This window comes from Stomoxys calcitrans, chromosome 3 (genome assembly GCF_963082655.1).
Source record: "Stomoxys calcitrans chromosome 3, idStoCalc2.1, whole genome shotgun sequence".
In the NCBI taxonomy this organism is placed as follows: domain Eukaryota; kingdom Metazoa; phylum Arthropoda; class Insecta; order Diptera; family Muscidae; genus Stomoxys; species Stomoxys calcitrans.
The window spans coordinates 61,758,554-61,777,993 of record NC_081554.1 but is presented as its reverse complement, the minus strand read 5'-3'; the positions used below and the strand labels follow the sequence as shown (position 1 = coordinate 61,777,993).

At 39.0% G+C, this 19,440-nt stretch overlaps 1 long non-coding RNA gene across 1 annotated transcript in view; it reads right to left on the bottom strand.

The window, feature by feature from the left end:
* Positions 1–18,078, bottom strand: part of LOC131996353 (uncharacterized) — a 137,777-nt gene extending 119,699 nt beyond the window's left edge. The window contains exon 1 of the long non-coding RNA XR_009397793.1: positions 18,018–18,078. This is a non-coding gene — a long non-coding RNA (uncharacterized LOC131996353). The remainder of the gene's footprint in view (positions 1–18,017) is intronic.
* Positions 18,079–19,440: the final 1,362 nt, after the last annotated feature.

The following is a 19,440-nucleotide window of genomic DNA, read 5'->3' as shown; positions in this document are numbered from 1 at the left end:
ATGGAAGCCGAAATTTATGTCCGATTTGGTTTTGCATGTGATGTTCTGTTACTTCTTCCAAAAACTGTGCCAAATACGGTCCATATCAGTCTATAACCTGATAAAAGGAAACAAGTAATAGGAAAAGGAAACAAGTAACAGGTATAGCTCCCATATAAACCGATACCCGGATTTGACTTTTCAATTTTCATCCGATTTGGCTGAAATTTGAAACATGGACTTGAGTTATGACTTCCAACATTATGCCAAGTATGAACCGAATCGGTATATAAACAGATATATTGGGTTGCCCAAAAAGTAATTGCGGATTTTTCATATAGTCGGCGTTGACAAATTTTTTCAGCTGTTACTTTTAGCTTGCTTTAGAAAAAAAGTGTAAAAAAAGTATATTTGATTAAAGTTCATTCTAAGTTTTATTAAAAATGCATTTACTTTCTTTTAAAAAATCCGCAATTACTTTTTGGGCAACCCAATATAATATATGTAATGTTTTGAGCCCATAAAAGGCGCATTTATTATCCGATGTCGTCGAAATTTGGGGCAAAGAGTTGTGTTAGGCCCTTCGACATCCTTCTTCAATTTCACTCAGATTGGTCCAGATTTGGATATAGCTGGCATATAGACCGATCTCTCGATTTAATGTTTTGGACCCACAAAAAGCGCATTTATGGTCCGATGTCGCCGAAATTTAGGACAGTAAGTTGAGTTAGGCCCTTCGACATCCATCTTAAATTTCATTCAGATCGGTTCAGATTTGCATATAGCTTCCATATAGACCGATATCTCGATTTGAAGTCTTGGCCCCAAAAAAGGCGCATTTCTAATCCGATTTAACTGAAATTTGACACCGTGACTTATGTTAGGCTTTTCGACATCCATGTTGTATATGGTTCAGAAAGGTTTATTTTTAGATATATCTACTAAGAAGACCAATATTTTGTTATACACGATTGAACAGTGAATTGGTCCATATTGAAACATAATTTCGTTATAACTGCTATGGGACATAAGGTATGCAATTTTCACCGAATTTTGATAAAAGGTGGTTTACATATATACCCGAGGTGGTGGGTATCCAAAGATCGGCTCAGCCGAACTTAACACCTTTTTACTTGTTTTTGTGTTCTCTAATCTCGAAATATAAAAGTCAACCCTCGTAGGTTCTAATGTACCATGTCCTTTGAATTTTGCAATATCCGCACAGACACAATAAAGTTTCTAGCCTAGAAATAAAATGTTCTTTTTACCACCTGCCCTAATGTACATAACCATGAACATATCCATGAAAATATGTTAAATGTTATGGCTTTATAGACGCTGTCTATATATTGGCATAACGCATGGAGTGGTATACAAAACCATCGTCGTTGAACTGCACGGAACCGAACAGAACTGAACTAAGCATTTATTAGATTTCAAATGATGTCATTTATTTTCATTGTTATAAATTTTTTTTAAAGCGCACAAGAATACATATGCCTTTTCATTGGCTTTTGTGTGTGTGTGTGTGTGTGTGTTGGTCTGAGAGTGTGTGAGTGTTGCTTCTAATATGGCTTACATCGAACATAGCCAAATTGCCGAAAATGAATATTTGGTAATATAAATTCCCCATTCGGGCGGCCACAATTTTCCCCATTAGCCCCGTCCCTTGAAACTTCTCCCCTTGATACACAGACTGGCAAACTGACATTTTTAGTGGCGCGCTGGCGTTTTGAAATTTATCCAAAAATTCAAGCACAATGTGATATTCGTTGGCGGTGTGGCTGCTGATGACGATGACGATGAAGTTGAGGTGGCAAATAGCTGTTGGCAGCAACATTGTGGCTACCGTTTAGTGGGGTTGATAGCAGTGAGCAGTGAAAGCTTAGTGTGTAAATTTTCAATTTCAAAAGCCAAAAACTGTTACCAAATGGGTAATACCATACAACTTAATACAGCTGTAGCATATTGCATGTCAGTGTTGTCAAATATATAGACGTGTATGTGTGTGTGTATGTGTGTGAATAATAATAGCTGTTGTATGTTCATTTAATTATTATTTGACTTTATATGGCATCGATTAAAAATCAGGACAAGCAAATATTATATTACGCTATTCGAAACCGTAAAAGTAAACATAAAAATGGAATTTTCAAAAATTATTATGACAAAGTCTTTGTTACTTTGTAGAGAGAATAAAGTAAACATTAAATGAAGTTTGGTAAAGCAGGGGGCCATTTAACATACTCTTGGATAATAATTTGGTGAAAATTAGTTTGGTGAGTCACATAGCTCAAAATGAAGAAAGGTCCAATATATTGAAGACTTGGTAGTTTCATTTGAATCGTTTAAAAAGGTATCTAAAAACAGGAAGGAAAGGCAAAAGTCGGGCGGTGCCTTTTGTATAATAGCCTACACCTACCCTATAAATACAAAATGGGAGCTATATCTAATTCTGAACCAATTTTTATGGACCTTGGCGGATGTTCAGATGGGTTATTAAACAATCCGTATCAAATTTTGAGCAAATATGTTCAAACTGTATCTCGGCACGGGATAGCTGTGATCACCACACAGGCTGGAACATTGAGGTCCAATCTATGTTTTGTTCATTGCTGTCTCGAGAAGCTTAGCTGCGAGTTACCAGGCGCATCCACAGGTTGCGGATAGTGGAATGCTCCTTGTGGGGCAGCTGCAACAGCAGTCGTGGACAATCGCGGAGAGTCTCAGTGAGAGGCTTGGCGGCATCGGCTCTTGCACAAATTCTGAGTGCCTTTGATGCTCGATATGACAAGGCGTGTTTTCGGCGCCTTTAAATAATCAATGACCGCCATATTCCCGCAGCTGTAATAACTACGGGTGACAAATGACAACATTAATGTAAATTACCAAAAATCTGAAAAACTTAAATATGGGAGCTTTATCTAAATCTCAAACGATTTCGACCAAACTTATATATATTATGGTGGTGGAAAGCGTTGTGCAAAATTTTGGCAAGATTGGTCAAAAATCAGCATGCTCGAAAAGTAAAAATCGAACGAAATATATATATGGCAGCTATATCCAAATCTGAACCGATTTCTATGAAATTCACCAGTTATACTAAGAGCTATAAGAAAATTCCTCCTACCAAAATTGCCAGAGAATCGGGCGGACCCTCCCCCTTACGCTAATTTTCAGAAAAGCCAGATCTCGGAGATGGGTGGTGTGATGTAAGCGAAATTTTGTGTTCTCTCATATATTACCCTAAAAATAAAAATTTGGTATCCAAATTTCGGATAGGGTACCCAAGGGGGCCGCCCCACCCTAAAACCTACCAAACATCTTATATATAAAAATCAATTTGTATTTGTTTGTAGGTTCGTTTGTATGTTTGTTTGTATGTTTGTGTGATCCTTATAGACTCAGAAACGGCTGAACTGATTTTCACAGATGTTGCATAATGACCCCGTGGTGAAAATAGGATACTACATCTTTTGATATCTGAGGGGGGGGGGGGGGGGACCCTCCCCCTTACCCTAATTTTCAGAAACGCCAGATCTCGGAGATGGGTGGTGCGATTTAAGCGAAATTTTGTGTGCTCTCATATAGTACTCTAAAAATAAAAATTTGGTATCCAAATTTCGGATGGGGTATCCAAGGGGGCCGCCCCACCCTAAAACCTACCAAACATATATTTAGATAAAACACGACAATATGGGACTCAAATGAAAGGTATTTAGGATAAAACGTATCTGATATCTAAATGTCGGACCAAGTGTTACGGGGACCACCCCAACCCCCAAAAACACCTCTAAATCGGACATATTAACCGACCATGACAATATGGGACTCAAATGAAAGGTGTTTGCGAGTAGCATACGAATCTAATATCCAAATGTCGGATCACGTTTCTGGGGGTCCACCCATTCCCCAAATAGGAATATGGGGCTTAAATAAAAGGTATTTAAATATAGAATTCGAATCTGATATCCAAGTATGGGACCAAGTGTTTGGGGGCCGCCTCTCCCCAAAAACCTTTCCCAAGGGGACAAATTTATGACCATAGCAATATTGGACTCAAATGAAAGGTCTTTGGGAGTAAAGCACGAATCTGATATCAATATTCTGGAAAAGTGTCTATGGGGCCGCCCCATCCCCACACCGCCACCCAAATAGAAAGTATTTGCTGACTATTGCAATATGAGGCTCAAATAAAAGGGTTTTTAAAGTGGAACACGAATTCGATATATATTTTCAGGGCCAACTCACAGAGTGGCCGCCCATCCCACAAAACACGCCCCAAGCCGGTCATTTTTGCCGACTATGGAAATATGGGGCTCAAATTAAAGGTATTGGGGTAGGCCACGTATCTGATATCAACATTAGGGACCAACTGTCTATGGAACGTCACGACACCATAAAAACCCCCAAATAGGACGTATTTGCTCACCAAGACAATTTGGGTCTTAAAGAGAGTGGAACTAAATATTTATAGTTTTTAAGACCAATAACCCAAACCGGACATATTTGCTGACTTTTGCAATAAGGAGTTTAAATGAGATAAGAAAACGAATTTGATATCCAATTTTGAGGGCAATGGCAATATGGGGTTCAAATAAATGATATATAGATTTATGAGGATAGAGTACGTTGCTGATATATTTTCCGGGCTTAGTGTTTGGGGGACCACCCCAGTCGCCAAAACACCCCTAAATCGGGCATATTTACCCACCATGTCAATGTGGAGCTTAAATGAAAGGTATTGGGGGGTAGAGCAAGAATTGATACCCATTTTCGCAAGAATTGATACCCAAAATACTCCACAAACAGCAATTTTTAGTGACCATCGCAATATGGGGCTCAAATAAAGGTATTTGGGAGTAGAATACGAATTTGATATCCAAATGTAGGACCATGTATTTAGGGCATCACCCCTTTCCAAAAACACCCCCAAAGGGAAAAATTTTTCGACCATGCCAATATGAGGCTTAAATGAAAGGTATTTGAGATTAGAAAACAAATTTGATAACCTATTTTGGGGCCATGTGTTTGGGGGACGCCTCATCCTGTAAGCTTCTCTTAAGCCAATGCCAATATGGGGTTTAAATAAATGGTATTTTGAAGAGCACGATGCTGATATTTTTTCAGGGCCAAGTATCTGGGGGACCACTTCTCCCCCTAGGGAGAGAGGGGGACGCCTCATCTTGTAAACGCATCATTTTGTAAACTTCTCTTAAGCTAATGGCAATATGGGGTTTAAATAAGCCAATGGCAATATGGGGTTTAAATGAAGAGCACGATGCTGATATTTTTTCAGGGCCAAATATCTGGGGGACCACCACTCCCCCGAAAATACCACTAAATCAGACATCATGAGAATATCGGGCTGAAATGAAGTATTTTAAGAATGGAGTACACCTTATATCCAAACTTAAATTCGTAGACCAAAAAATATCATATGGGATTCAGATAAAGGCACTTATATTGTTAAACTGTTAGTCAAGTTACCATGGTATTTCACTAAAAGATCCTTAATTGTCGAAAATAAATAATCCAAGGAAACTTTTGTTCCATATAAAGTAAAAGAAGGCGCAGCGGAGCGGGCCCGGGTCAGCTAGTCATTTATATGTGAGAAGTTTGCCCATGTTCTAAATGGAATGTTTTCAGGCAAAATTCCAATGATGTTCAAGGTTCCTAACTCTCACATGGGGTGACAGCATGCGATGATCATGAGAGTATTTTGTCACTATGCGACAATACAAAATGGTCTGTCTAATCCCTACTGCAGAATGGCACGATGCAGGCCTTTCTTAACTTTCTATCTTTGAGCCGTTTAATTCTGCCCCAGTTGATCCATCAAACCGACATCAAAGACACATCTATAATGTGACTGTTTTAAGTGAGGATAGGGTTGTTAATAGCCGCTTCACTGTAATGGAGATTAAACTAAAAGAAACTAATCAGCAAACAGATCCACACCTTTGTAAAGCCACTGCGGTGACTCTTTAGGTCCTTTGATGGCAGGAAGAGTAATCGTTGTTCTAATTCAGGCACCATGTGTGTGTGGTAGAACTGGCAAACTATCGTTAATAGCAACATTCGATATTTTCGATATTTCTAATAATAATATCGATAGTATTGATGCAAATGCAAATTTTGCCCACTAAGGAACAGGGGCAAACTTCTCACCTATCAATGAGTGCAGTCCGATTCAAGTTTAAGCCCACTAAGGAACAGGGGCAAACTTCTCACCTATCAATGAGTGCAGTCCGATTCAAGTTTAAGCAAATGATAAGGGGCCTCCTTTTTATAACCGAGTCCGGACGGCGTGCCGCAGTGGTACACCTCTTTGGAGAGAAGTTTTACATGGCATAGTACCTCACAAATGTTACCAGCATTAGGATTGATACTATCATATATTGGGTTGCCCAAAAAGTAATTGCGAATTTTTCATATAGTCGGCGTTGACAAATCATCAGTTATCAGCTGTTACTTTTAGCTTGCTTTAGAAAAAAGTGTAAAAAAAGTATATTTGATTAAAGTTCATTCTAAGTTTTATTAAAAATGGATTTACTTTCTTTTAAAAAATCCGCAATTACTTTTTGTGCAACCCAATATTTACCATCTCCTATATTTTAAACGAAAATCACCACAATTAAATTATATGTTGGACCACAATTAAATTATATGTTGGAGACCTGTGTAAAATGTCAGCCAATTCGAAAAAGAATTGCGCCCTTTGGGGGCTCAAGAAGTAAAATAGAGAGAACGATTTATATGGGAGCTGTTTCAGACTATAGACCGATTCAGACCATAATAAACAAGTATGTTGATGGTCATGATGTTGATCCGTCGTACAACATTTCAGGCAAATCGGATAATAATTGCGACCTCTAGAGGCTGAAGAAGTCAAGATCCCAGAACGGTTTATATAGCAGCCATATCAGGTTATGAACCGATTTGAATCTAATTTAGCACAGTTGTTGAAAGTCATAATAAAATACGTCATGCAATATTTCAGCGAAATCGGATAGGAATTGCGCCCTCTAGAGTCTCATGAAGTCAAGACTAAAGATCAGATTATATGGCAGCTATATCAGGTTATGGACCGATTTGAATCATACTTGACACAGTTGTTGGAAATTATAACAAAACACGTCGACCAAAATTTCATTCCAATCGAATAATCGGTTGTTATGGCAGCTATATCAGGTTATTAACCGATTTGAACCTAACTCAAAACAGTTATTGGAAGTCATAGCAAAACACGTCGTGCAAAATTTCATTCCAATCGGTTAAGAATTGCGTCCTCTATAGGCTCATGAAGTCAAGTCCCCAGATCAGTTTATATGACAACTATATTGGGTTATACACCGATTTGAATTATACTTAGCATAGTTGTTGGAAGTCATAGCTGAACACATCGTGCAAAATTTAATTCCAATCGGATAAGAATTGCGCCCTCTAGAGGCTCAAGAAATCAAAACCCAAGATCGGTTTATATGACAACTATATCAGGTTAAAGACCGATTGGAACCATACTTAGCACAGTTGTTGGAAATCATAACAAAACACGTCGAGCAAAATTTCATTCCAATCCAATTGCGCCCTCTAGTGGATTAAGAAGTCAAGTCCACAGATCAGTTTATATGACAACTATATCAAGTTATACACCGATTTGAACCATATTTAGCACAGTTGTTAGATATTATAACAAAATTTCATTCAAATCGGATAAGAATTGCGCAATCTAGAGGCTCAAGCAGTCAAGACCCCAGATCGGTTTATATGGCAGCTATATCAGGTTATTGACCGATTTGAACCATACTATGCACAGTTGTTAAATATAATTACAAAACACGTCGTGCAAAATTTCATCCCAATCGGATAAGAATTGCGCACTCTAGAGGCTCAAGAAGTCAATACCCAAGATCGTTTTATATGGCAGCTTTATCAGGTTATGGACCGATTCGAACCATACTTGGCACAGTTGTTGGATATCATAACAAAACTCGTCTTGCAAAATTTAATCCCAATCGGATAAGAATTGTGCACTCTAGAGCCTCAAGAAGTCAAGACGCAAGATCGGTTTATATGGTAGCTATATCAAAACATGGACCGATATGGCCGATTTACAATCCATCCGACCTACACTAACAAGAAGTATTTGTGCAAAATTTCAAGCGGCTAGCTTTACTCCTTCGGAAGTTAGTGTGCTTTCGACAGACAGATGGACGAACGGACAGACGGATGGACATGGCTAGATCGACATAAAATGTCACGACGATCAAGAATATATTGGGTTGCCCAAAAAGTAATTGCGGATTTTTTAAAAGAAAGTAAATGCATTTTTAATAAAGCTTAGAATGAACTTTAATCAAATATACTTTTTTTACACTTTTTTTCTAAGCAAGCTAAAATTAACAGCTGATAATTGACAGAAGAAAGAATGTGGAAAAATTTGTCAACGCCGACTATATGAAAAATCCGCAATTACTTTTTGGGCAACATTATATATACTTTATGGGGTCTCAGACGAATATTTCGAGTAGTTACAAACAGAATGGCGAAACTAGTATAGCCCCATCCTATGGTGAAGGGTATAAAAATCAGGAGATCGATTTAGGAGCAATATCAATACACATATCTCATGATTTTAACTGAATTCATTAAACTAAAATGGTATCTCAATCAGATAAAAATAGCGCCCTCTATAGGCGCAATGTATCTTAAAGGATACATTCTGTCTCGAATGGCCTATTTTTGTTAAATTTTGCAAAAAATTGCCAGGAACAAGATAAATCTTTGCCCAGAAAGACCTAACCCGCAGCGGAGTAACTGACTGAGTGGCCCAGCGAGCACACAATTTTGAATATCCCTGACCAACGACAGATTCGATATGTTTACTCCAAGTCAGAGTGATGTTAATAACCACGCCCAAGTTCTTAGCATGAGGAACGATTTCCAATCTAGAGTCGCTAATGAATATACCGACATCACATGAAAAACGAGACAGCGTGTTTCTGATAACAACACACTTGGACTTTACACTGTTGAGACGCAGGCCATTGGCTTTCGCCCACGTGCTGACTCTTGACAGATCATGATTAAGCAGACGTATGTTTTCAGCAATGTCATCCCTCGGACTGCCGATGTATATTTGTACATCGTTAGCGTACACATGTACCTCACAATAAGACAATTGACTCGCCAAGTCGTTACTGTACAATGAAGCGAGAAGAGGACCCAGAATTGATCCCTGAGGAACACCTTTTAAAACAAGCAGAGGTGACGATACAGAAGACTTATAACTGACGGATTGAGTGCGGTGTGACGAACGGACGTAGAAGAAAAATTTTAAAGATGTCTCATCTTACCACATAACAAGTAATGACCCACAGTTTCAAATGCCTTAGAATGGTCAAGTAGCACAAGGAAATTTATCTTGTCATTCTCCAAATTGACCCTGATCCTCACAGTGACCTCTGACGAGGCAGTTACGCAGCTGTGGTTAGGTCGAGACCCGGACTGTCTAACATATAACAAAGAGCTCTCGTTGACAAAAAACGACCTTTGCAAATAAAGGGTATTTTTTTGAGGTTAGGATTTTCATGCATTAGTATTTGACAGATCACGTGGGATTTCAGACATGGTGTCAAAGAGAAAGATGCTCAGTATGCTTTGACATTTCATCATGAATAGACTTACTAACGAGCAACGCTTGCAAATCATTGAATTTTATTACCAAAATCAGTGTTCGGTTCGAAATGTGTTTCGCGCTTTACGTCCGATTTATGGTCTACATAATCGACCAAGTGAGCAAACAATTAATGCGATTGTGACCAAGTTTCGCACTCAGTTTACTTTATTGGACATTAAACCAACCACACGAATGCGTACAGTGCGTACAGAAGAGAATATTGTGTCTGTTTCTGAGAGTGTTGCTGAAGACCGTGAAATGTCGATTCGTCGCCGTTCGCAGCAATTGGGTTTGTGTTATTCGACCACATGGAAGATTTTACGCAAAGATCTTGGTGTAAAACCGTATAAAATACAGCTCGTGCAAGAACTGAAGCCGAACGATCTGCCACAACGTCGAATTTTCAGTGAATGGGCCCTAGAAAAGTTGGCAGAAAATCCGCTTTTTTATCGACAAATTTTGTTCAGCGATGAGGCTCATTTCTGGTTGAATGGCTACGTAAATAAGCAAAATTGCCGCATTTGGAGTGAAGAGCAACCAGAAGCCGTTCAAGAACTGCCCATGCATCCCGAAAAATGCACTGTTTGGTGTGGTTTGTACGCTGGTGGAATCATTGGACCGTATTTTTTCAAAGATGCTGTTGGGCGCAACGTTACGGTGAATGGCGATCGCTATCGTTCGATGCTAACAAACTTTTTGTTGCCAAAAATGGAAGAACTGAACTTGGTTGACATGTGGTTTCAACAAGATGGCGCTACATGCCACACAGCTCGCGATTCTATGGCCATTTTGAGGGAAAACTTCGGAGAACAATTCATCTCAAGAAATGGACCGGTAAGTTGGCCACCAAGATCATGCGATTTGACGCCTTTAGACTATTTTTTGTGGGGCTACGTCAAGTCTAAAGTCTACAGAAATAAGCCAGCAACTATTCCAGCTTTGGAAGACAACATTTCCGAAGAAATTCGGGCTATTCCGGCCGAAATGCTCGAAAAAGTTGCCCAAAATTGGACTTTCCGAATGGACCACCTAAGACGCAGCCGCGGTCAACATTTAAATGAAATTATCTTCAAAAAGTAAATGTCATGGACCAATCTAACGTTTCAAATAAAGAACCGATGAGATTTTGCAAATTTTATGCGTTTTTTTTAAAAAAAAAGTTATCAAGCTCTTAACAAATCACTCTTTACAACAATATCTCAAAGACCTTTGACAAGTAACAAAGAATCGCAATTGGTCTATATTACTTGGAATATTTAGGCAGTGGGATGACCTTAGCGTGTTTCCACGCTAATGGAAAGTAACGCGTGGTCAAAATTCTATTGAAAACATAGGTTACATGAGGAATAATAAGGGGGAGCAAGAGTCTTCTAGGATCAATGCCATCAGATCCGACAGCGATAGACTTTACAGTCGCAACACACTCATGGATATCGGCGGGACCAATACAGCTGAAGCCAAAACCAGAATCGTCATCGAGAGAGGGGGAGACATTGAAGCCATAGAAATTGGGATCAACTGGGATCTGTGGGACATTAAAAAAGGCATCGTTTCGCCCATTGATGGCCAAGTTTGTTGAACATCTATAAGTATCCTATGTCTCGAACAACTTTTCATGTTCTCTTTGAGCCTATTGCAGAAGTAAAGCGTTTGTAATAGAAGTCTTTTTTCGCTATCTTAATCAACTTATTGACGTGGTCTCTTGTTGAGCGAAAGGCATCATGTATTGGGTTGCCCAAAAAGTAATTGCGGATTTTTTAAAAGAAAGTAAATGCATTTTTAATAAAACTTAGAAAGAACTTTAATCAAATATACTTTTTTTACACTTTTTTTCTAAAGCAAGCTAAAAGTAACAGCTGATAACTGACAGAAGAAAGAATGCAGTTATAGAGTCACAAGCTGTGAAAAAATTTGTCAACGCCGACTATATGAAAAATCCGCAATTACTTTTTGGGCAACCCAATAACTCAGTAGTTCGCGGACTATAACAGCTTAAGTTGCGGGAATGAAAGCTGCATGTCTTGTATTCTTGTAAGAATGCAATGTATCTTCTTCCAGCAACAACCATAAAAGTTGGGATGATTGCTTTAACTATTGGCTTGCTTCCGTTTTAAAGGACACACTCAAACCCAAAGTTGGGAGAAGCTCAGTATTACGATTTCATAATTGGCAAAAATGGAACAGATTATTTTAGTTTTTTAGGAAAGCCTTTAAATAAACCGATCTCTTTTTCTAACCAAAAACCAATTGATTCCGATTGCTTCACATCGAGTGCTATGAGAAACGTTGTGCTATGTACACCAAAGAATTCACACTACGAGTATTCCCAATTTGTGTTGCCCACAAAACGGTGTGGCTAGAGAAAAACAAAAAGTTTTCCATCTTTTATTTTGAATGCAAATACTACTGGCATAGCATAAAGCCAGGGAAAAACGAAAAGTTTTCATACTGCATCACACACATCAAGATAAATTGGTTCGAAAGCATACAGGAAAAACAACAACAACAATAAGTTTCAAAAAAAAAAAACCCAAAAAAATGGTAAAAACTTTATGCGTGTTCGGAGGGTGTCAATGAAATAAAATTCCTTCATGTCCATGGACTTGGATAGAGGAATCTTGGTATGAATGTTATGGCTTCTACCAACTTTCAAATTTAAGCTCGTATTGATTTTGTCTGTGGCAAAGAAATTTAATTGAATTTCTCTACTGTCACTTGAAGGTGATGCCGGTGGTTTTGGCTTCCATTCCGAAACATAATTCATCAAGGCATTTGGGGGGTTTTTCTAAAACTTGTTATGAAGTTTATCAGAAAAGTTTTGCTGCTATTATTATTTCAATTGAAAGTATTTTTGTATAAGATTTTATTTTTTCTTATTCATTATCAAGGAAAGAGGGTTATTAATTTGGGTTATGTAATTTCTACTTGCAAAAAAATTATTCGTTTCACATAAAGGACCATTTTGATAAGGAAACTTATTTTGTGAAAAACTTTGGACCAATCCGTGCAAGAATTTCTGATAAATAAAAAGTTTTCTACCCTGACAAGAAGCTTTTATTCGTGATATGTAGAACTCTAGCTGATCCGGTGTGCACCCATAACTATTGGGTTGCCCAAAAAGTAATTGCGGATTTTTTAAAAGGAATAAATGCATTTTTAATAAAACTTAGAATGAACTTTAATCAAATATACTTTTTTACACTTTTTTTCTAAAGCAAGCTAAAAGTAACAGCTGATAACTGACAGAAGAAATAATGCAATTACAGAGTCACAAGCTGTGAAAAAATTTGTCAACGCCGACTATATGAAAAATCCGCAATTACTTTTTGGGCAATCCAATATTTGGGGTCCTTTTTTTATATGGTCCAAATTTTAAAATTATTATATTCGTGTTTTGCTCTCAAATGAGTTCCATTAGAATGTCATATTGTCCCGTTTTGTTTGAATGTACATTTGAAGCATAATTTTTGGGGTGGGGTGACCCACCGAGAATTGACCCAATCTTCTTCTTCTGTTACAAAAAAATGAATTTGTTGCGCTTTTGTCTGTTTGTCTCAAACGCTGCTGAACCAATTTTCAAAAAATGTTCACAGATGGTAGAGTAGAGAGTCTCCGGTGGAAGTAGGGTACTACAGTTTTTGATATCCAAAGGGGGAGCGGACCCTCCCCCATACCTCAATTTTCAAAAATGCCAGATCTCAGAAATGCTTGTACCGATTTAAGCGAAATATTGTATGCCACCTCATGGTACCCCAAAAACACGAAATTGGTATACAATTTTGGGGTAAACTAACCTGGGGGACGCCCTATCTCAATACCCACCCGAAGGTCATGTTTACCGATTGGGTTATTATGGGTATCAAATAAAAGGTATTTAAGAGTAGACACGAATGTCGTTGTTTAACGCAGATGCCTGCCATAACGGCCCAAACCTGCGAGGCCCAATGGTGAATACAATGCGTCTACCAATGCCCCCGCATGTGGTAACCCACACATGAGTACCATTTTGATCCCACGTATTTGGACGTGTTCACCTCCTTGGTTAGGAGCGGAGCACTACCTAAAACTCCTTCCGATCTATGGGTGACGGCACCCGGTTGAAAACTCTACTCCACGCCGAGCTTATGCTCTTCCCGCGATTTGGGTACAAACCATAGCCACCACATTGCTCCCTACTGGGGCCTCACCATTGTCAGGCTGGAACCGAAGTTCCAGGGGCTTCGTGGTACCAGATTAAGTCTACGGTCAGACTTCGTAGCCTTCAAAGACTACTACCAATTGAACTCCAAACAGTTCCGGACTGGTCACCTTGATGAAAAGAATCGCCCTAAGCCCACCTCAAGCCAGCATACAAAAGTATGCATCAAACATACAACAAGGACGATTTACACAAACAGGACACGGCAGCCCTCACGGGCTACGCCACACAAATCTGCATCAACATGGGACTCACAATCAACGCGGCCACCCTGACGGATGACCGAAAACAACGACAACAGATACGGGAACCAACAATGGGCAAACGCCGCTGCATTAACATGGGCAAGGCAGGTGTCAGGCCATGTTATGCGCAGCACCAAATCACTCGGTCGCGCCAGCACAGCAACACCTCGTTATGGATAACTAGCGTGCATTCATCCCTCCTCTAAGCGTGCATTCATCCCTCCTTGTCCGCCTCCTAAGAAATACTTCCCGGGAAAAGGTGGCCAGACTTGCAACAGTCGTCTCGTCTTCAAGGGCCCTACTGAAATCCCACACCGCCTCGCTAATCCCCACCGCGCCTATGTCTCTAATGTCTGCATAGTACGGGCATTCCGTCAGTACAAAAACACCACACAACAGGACACTTTTACCGCCGTGGGCAAAAACCCTCCAGCAGGACGTATATACCGATTGGGACAATATGGATATCATATAAAAGGTATTTAAGTAAAAGCTGATATAAGAATTTATTCTTTGGTATCTGAGGCGACCCACCTCTCAAAAATCCCTCAACAGAACACATTTATCGATTGGAACAATATGGATATCAAAATTAAAGGTTATTGAAAGTTGTGTACACATCTGTTATAAGAATTTGGTCCACGGTGGCCTCTCCTATTCCAAAAACTCCCAAGACGGCCAAGAATGTTCAATGTAACAAAATGGGTATCAAATGAAAGGTCTTTGGGAGTTGACTACGAATATGGTAAACAGATTTGGTACAGAGTGTGGGACCGGCCCACCCACTAAATAACCTTCAATAGGATGTGTAGTTCGAGCGGGATAATATGTGAATTAAAAGATAGGCCTTTGTCAGTAGAGTTCGAATATAGTGTTGGTATAAGGACTGAAGTATCTGGGTCAAGTTCTGACGTCCTGCCGTTCAGCAGTAGTAAAGGTAGCAAAGGACTCAAATAAATTGTGTTTTGCGTCTTAGTGTCAGGCGGACGGACCCTCTCCACCCAATAAAAGGACGACCGAGAATATATTGTACTAAAATGAAAGGACGTGTCAGAGGGCAATCCCTCTCCCCCATCCTACCCAAAGAAAAAGGAATCAAAAACAAGTAAAAAGGCCTTAAGTTCGGCCGGGCCGAACTTTCGATACCCACCACCTCGGGTATATATGTAAAACACCTTTCATCCAAATCCGGTGAAAATTGTCCCATAGCAGCTATATCGAAATATGTTCCGATTTGAACCAAATACTAATAAGTACAAGTTATGGATCAATTGTTTAGAACAAAATATTGTTTTTTTTTAAGTAGCTATATCTAAAAATAAACCGATCTGAACCATATACGACACGGATGTCGAAAAGCCTAATATAAGTCACTGAGTCAAATTTCAGTGAAATCGGATTATAAATGCGCCTTTGATGGGGCCAAGACTTTTAATCAAGATATCGGTCTACATGGCAGCTATATCCAAATCTGGACCGATTTTGGTCAAATTGCAGAAAAATGTAGAAGAGCCTAACAAAACGCACTGTCCCAAATTTTGGCGAAATCGGTTTGGGCTTTTTATGGGTCCAAAACCTTAAATCGAGAGATCGGTCTATATGATAGCTATATTCAAATCTAGACCAATCTGGGCAGAATGGAGAAAGGACGTCGAAGAGCCTGAAACAATTCGCTGTCCCAAGTATTAGCGATTTCGGACAATAAACGCGCCTTCTATGGCCCCAATATATAAAACCGAGAGATCGGTCTATATGGCAGCTATATCCAAATCTGAACCGATCAAGGCCAGATTGAAGAAAGACGTCAAAGAGTCTAAGACAACTCACTATCTCAAATTTCAGCGATATCGAACAAAAAATGCGCCTTTTATGGCCCCAAAACCTAAAACCGAGAGATCGGTCTATATGGCAGCTATATCCAAATCTGAACCGATCCGGGCCAAATTGACGGAGGATGTTGAAGGGCCTAACACAACTCACTGTCCCAAATTTAAGCAAAATAGGGTAATAAATGTGACTTTTATGGGCCTTAGACCCTAAATCGGAGGATCGGTCTATATGGCAGCTATATCCAAATCTGAACCGATTTCGGACAAATTGACGAAGGATGTTAAAGGGCCTAACACAACTCACTGTCCCAAATTTCAGCAAAATAGGGTAATAAATGTGACTTTTATGGGCGTAAGACCCTAAATCGGAGTATCGGTGTGTATGGCAGCTATACATAAATCTGAACCGATCTGGGCCAAAGTGACAAATAATTTTAAAGGGCCTAACATAACTCACTGTCCCAAATTTCAGCAAAATCAGATAATAAATGTGGATTTTATTGGCCTAAGACCCAAAATCGGAGGATCGGTCTATATGGCAGCTATATCTAAATCTGAACCGATCTGAGCCATATTGCAGAAGTATGTCGAAGGGCCTAACACAACTCACTGTCCCAAATTTTAGCAAAATCGGATAATAAATGTGGATTTTACGGGCCTAAGACCCTAAATCGGAGGGTCGGTCTGTATGGCAGCTATATATAAATCTGAACCGATCTGGGCCATATTGCAGAAGTATGTCGAAGGGCCTAACTTAACTCACTGTCCCAAATTTCAGCAAAATCGGATAATAAATGTGGCTTTTATGGGCCTATGACCCTAAATCGGAGGATCGGTCTATATGGCAGCTATATCCAAATCTGGACCGATCTGAGCCAAATTGATAGATGATGTCGAAGGGCCTAACACAACTCACTGTCCCAAATTTTAGCAAAATCGGACAATAAATGTGGCTCTTATGGGCCTAAGATCCTAAATCGGCGGATCGGTCTATATGGGGGCTATATCAAGATATAGTCAGATATGGCTCATCTTCGAACTTAACCTGCTTATGGACAAAAAAAGAATCTGTGCAAAGTTTTAGCTCAATATCTCTATTTTTGAAGACTGTAGCGTGATTTCAGCAGGCAGACGGACGGGCATGTCTAGATCGTCTTAGATTTTTTCGCTGATCAAGAAAATATATATACTTTATAGGGTCGGAAATGGATATTTCGATGTGTTGCAAACGGAATGACAAAATGAATATACCCCCATATTTCGGTGGTGGGTATAAAAATCAATTATTGTGGATCTAAACAATACCCATATCTTGATCGCCACCTTCAAAATGCTTGACATTAGGGGGCTCAAACAAAATCTTGCTGATATTATTTCAGGGTCCGGCCCTAAAACTCCCTTCAAGACGTCTATGTTTGTCTACTATGGCAATAAGGGGCTCAAATACTAGGCTTTTGATAGTAGAAAATGAGTTTGATATTCAATTTTAAGGCCAAGTGTTTGGGGTCGTCTTACCCCATAAACTCCCCCCAAACCAATGGCAATTGGGGTTCAAGTGAAAGGAATATGAAAGTTGAGCACGATGTTGATATTTTTTCAGAGATAAGCACGCGGATGGCCGCCCCACCCTATATATACCCTTCAAACTGGTGCGTCTGTGGTGCGTTTTAAGCGAAATATGGTTTGTTTATAATAACTCAAAAACAGAAATTTGGTATCCTTATACTTAGGGTGGGATATCTGAGGGGGGGAGGGGGGAAATATAGATCAATAATGACAATATGGAGCTTAAATGAAAGGTATTTGAAATCAGAGCACGAATCTGACATATGAAGGTCCGCTTCATCCCCTGAAATACCCCCATACCGGACATATTTACCGACCGTAACAATGTAAGTCTCAAATGATAATTATTTGGGAGTAGAGCACCAATATGATATACACACAGAAAGACCGTACCAGCACACCCAAACAGTAATTATGTCCTGACCGTGTTAATTTAGGGATCAAATAAAAGAAAGTGAAAGAAGGCGCAGCGGAACGGGCCAGTCCTGTCCAGCTAGTTCGATATAAAGACGACTTACCACAATGTATAGCCCTTGAAGCTTTCACACCTAATATAGTTGAAAAGTCCAAAGACGAATCTGTAATAAAAGAAAGAATACCTTGGTTTTAGATTCTTCTTTATTCTGTGTTTTGTTATCAAATTGCCTAAACCTATTGGGTTGCCCAAAAAGTAATTGCGGATTTTTTTAAAAGAAAGTAAATGAATTTTTAATAAAACTTAGAATGAACTTTAATCATAACTATAATTAACAATACAGAGTCACAAGCTGTGAAAAAATTTGTCAACGCCGACTATATGAAAAATCCGCACTTACTTTTTGGGCAACCCAATAAATTACACCTATGTGAATATTAATACAATATCAGCATTATTCTATTATTTAGTGTGAGTGTACAAATGCTATCCATATTTGCAAACTTTCTTAATACTATTGGGTTGCCCAAAAAGTAATTGCGGATTTTTTAAAAGAAAGTAAATGCATTTTTAATAAGACTTACAATGAACTTTAATCAAATATACTTTTTTTACACTTTTTTTCTAAAGCAAGCTAAAAGTAACAGCTGATAACTGACAGAAGAAAGAATGCAATTACAGAGTCACAAGCTGTGAAAAAATTTGTCAACGCCGTCTATATGAAAAATCCGCAATTACTTTTTGGGCAACCCAATATATGGGAGTTATAAAGGGTGATTTTTTTGAGGTTAGGATTTTCATGCATTAGTATTTGACAGATCACGTGGGATTTCAGACATGGTGTCAAAGAGAAAGATGCTCAGTATGCTTTGACATTTCATCATGAATAGACTTACTAACGAGCAACGCTTGCAAATCATTGAATTTTATTACCAAAATCAGTGTTCGGTTCGAAATGTGTTCAAATTTTGACAAATTTTGTTCAGCGATGAGGCTCATTTCTGGTTGAATGGCTACGTAAATAAGCAAAATTGCCGCATTTGGAGTGAAGAGCAACCAGAAGCCGTTCAAGAACTGCCCATGCATCCCGAAAAATGCACTGTTTGGAGTGGTTTGTACGCTGGTGGAATCATTGGACCGTATTTTTTCAAAGATGCTGTTGGACGCAACGTTACGGTGAATGAACACATTTCGAACCGAACACTGATTTTGGTAATAAAATTCAATGATTTGCAAGCGTTGCTCGTTGGTAAGTCTATTCGTGATGAAATGTCAAAGCATACTGAGCATCTTTCTCTTTGACACCATGTCTGAAATCCCACGTGATCTGTCAAATACTAATGCATGAAAATCCTAACCTCAAAAAAATCACCCTTTATTTAAACCTGAACGGATTTTCATGAACACATATGTAGACGCCTAATAAAACACTTTGTGCCAAATGTGGCAAAGATTGGACCAAAATTGTGGCTTCTACAGCCTTAAAAGTCCATATGGGATGAAAGTTATATATGGAAGCTATATCT